Genomic DNA, 3,213 nt, shown 5'->3' with positions numbered 1-3,213 from the left:
TTCACTGAAAACGTATCTGGGAAATATGGTACACGTGGTCGATGTTCATTCACTATCAATGAAAGCAATGAATTTTTAATAAGCCGGTTTGTGCATTTAAAACAGCAAAACCCATTAATATGAAAACAAATTGTATTTTAGGGTTGAGTTTGAGAACAATTATTTGGACATTTAACAATTTGGAACGGTGGACAAAAAAATCTTTATTACTTGCTTACGAAAACAAATGATGCTCCTGTAACCTTGACATTCAGGGTTAGAGTCTGACTGACGTGGAAGGTAAATTATGGATTTCTCTCTCAAATATCACCTGGAAAGGTCAAACCTGTCAAAGAAAATCTATCGAGGTCTTAAAATTAAGGTGGCAGATTTTATGTTCTACGTGATTAAAAGCTGCTGGTATGTAAATATTGTTGAAATGTTTTTAGTAATTTAATAAAGTCTTAAAATTGTATTTGCATCCAATTTAACATGAAACAGACGAAACAGTATACCTGAATTAATACGTTTGTTTCACAATCCATTGAATTACAAACCATGTCATTTTCAAAGGAATCTAAAATGTTTCAGAATGACAAAAACTGCCCACTGTTTCTGAAAAAAAACACACAGATAAACACAGAAATTGTTTTCAAAAATTTGTTTTGCTCATTTTTTCATAAAAAAAGTGAAGAGACCACTCAAGGATTCGTGTTAGCGTGTACCGGAGAGAGTTATTTTATAACGTCTATTATTCTGTAGTTACACCGGTCAGTGTGTATTTACTTCCCTTGGACAGGAGTTAGCCCCCTTACGTGATTGATTTGTTCATGCGCATGTAAAATATACTTCACGCTGCTGACACGAAAACGTGTCTCGACATAAGTGATAACAAGTATCACACTGAGTGTTCTCAGCAAAATGGATAACAGGACCAACGACAGTTGTATCTATGAGCACATTTTATCACAAAAGGTGTGACTTGAGTTGACTTTACGACCCACTGGCATTATTTCATATCGCGACGATTGTTTGTTTTTTGTTTTTGTTTTGTTTTGGGTGTGTGTGTGCAAAAAAATGTATTCATTATATTATCAATGCAAACAAAACAATTAAGTCATACCTCCAAGTCTAACAACAAACAATCCGTCATTCACTAAACGGTGGCTATAAAATATCTTATTTTATAACTTCTGCTTCTTCAAACACGGGTTGCTAAAAGAGTGTGTGAGATTAGTTTTAGCAATATTCCAGCTATTTGGCGGCGGTCTGTAAATGTTCGAGTCTGGACCAGACAATCCAGTGATCAACAGCATGAGCATCGATTGGTTAGTCGCCTCTTACGACAAGCAGAGTCGCCTTTTACTGAGCCGAGAAGTCTCCAAAGATGGCCGATCTTGTTTCAAGTATTACCGACATTAAATATATTGTTTCCGATAGGGGCGTTGTGTTTCTGTTATTACCGCTAAACTACCGATATTGCTGCAATTGTTTCGCAAGTGGGCTGCGTTTGTTTACATTTGAGATGCAATTCCTTCAAATTTGCCGTGATTCTTTCAGTTACTTAGGGGGGCCTGTTTTAATACAAGCATGGGTTGCTGAAGGCCTATTCTACCCCGGATCTTCACGGGTCGGTTGTTACTTGAAGAGCATCAGTTAGCATGACGATTTACCCAGTGCTCTTTGGCAACCCAGCACTCAGCAATAATCAAGCTATATGGTGGTCTGTAAATAACCATATCTGGACCAGTCATTCCAGTGATCAACAGCATGAGCATCGATCTACGCACTTGGTATACGATGACGTGCATCAATGAAATCAGCGAGCCTGACCACCCGATCCAGTTATTCGTTTCTTGCAACAAGCATGCCGGATGCATAGGAACCTTCAGCATGTAGGTTTCGGACTGAGTGAGTGAGTGAGTGTGTGAGTGAGTGAGTTTTGCCAATTTATGTGTGAGTGAAATTTGCAATAGATGTTTATGTCCCTCGATGGGGACAATGGGTGTCAGATCAGAAAAATGATGTCCTTGTATGAGTTTTAAAATTCATTTTGACGGTTTTATTTTTCCTGATCAAGGAAGGCCAGAGACACTTTCAAAGCGACCCAGTAAAGAAAATGTTCTGCAAATGTTGGATGATTCTGATGTGATACTAAGTTTGCACTATCTAAGTTCTACATGATTTTCAGTGATTTATTTTCCAAATCAAGGGCACTTAATTATTAATAATTCACTTACAGTTTGGTTGTCATGACAGCCGTTTAACTTAACATGCTATCTTGTGTTTATACTGCCATATCTCTTTAAATATGGGATTCTTAAATTGTCCACGTGCATGGACACTAGGAATATTTTGGGCAAGCTTGGACCCCGTGTCCACATACGAGGACCCATCGGGACACCAAATTCATTCTTAAAATTCGTGTGGTTAATTAATACCGAGCGATTAAAATTTGCCAAAAAGTCATCTGTTTCACTCTTGCCCGCCAATGAAACCACAGACAGGTTACGTAACTCTGTCGCCAGAGCACTGCAGCGACGTCGTGTGAGAAAGGATTTCCAGTTAGTTGTATCTAAAATGTGTGACAATCTCGTCTCCCGACGTCAACAAAGAGATGCCAAATCGTTGCGTTGCCGTCAAATACTCCCAGGTGTCGGGTGATGGTGTCACCAAGACAGAAGATGATACTTAGATTTGTTTTCATTGAGTTGAAAAGGTAAAACTAATACTAGCTGTAGCGAGGCTGTGGTCGATGTGACAATAATATTGACACCCATCCCGCTTCAAAAGTGAAACTGGTATGTTATGGGCAATGTCATGCAAAATCAAATTGTCCATCAATCAAATATATATTTTCCTACCGGTATAAAGTAGTTTAGAGTTTGTAACTCAGTGAAAACAGTTCTAAATAGCATTTATACTCAGGCTGGCGGATATTCGCGACAGGGCGCCACCACTTTTGAAAATCGTGGCGTCACGGTCTAAAGTCAGTTCGGGAATCAACAAGATTAATCATGGCTTGTTTTCATCAAGCTAAAAGATCAAAACTACTTCCTACTCGTAGTTAAGTATGTTTTTGAATCATAACCAAAACGATTTTGCATGACACCGTTTATAACTGAACTATAGGAACGATTTGTAAACATTATGACAAGCTATCTTGACAGAATCGATCGTCTATGAAAACAAATTTTATCTCGGGAAATAACCAAAGCAGGCGACAAGATTAAA

This window comes from Haliotis asinina, chromosome 4, assembly GCF_037392515.1.
Source record: "Haliotis asinina isolate JCU_RB_2024 chromosome 4, JCU_Hal_asi_v2, whole genome shotgun sequence".
Lineage (NCBI taxonomy): Eukaryota > Metazoa > Mollusca > Gastropoda > Lepetellida > Haliotidae > Haliotis > Haliotis asinina.
The sequence above is the reverse complement of the archived record's forward strand: the minus strand, read 5'-3'. Positions refer to the sequence as shown.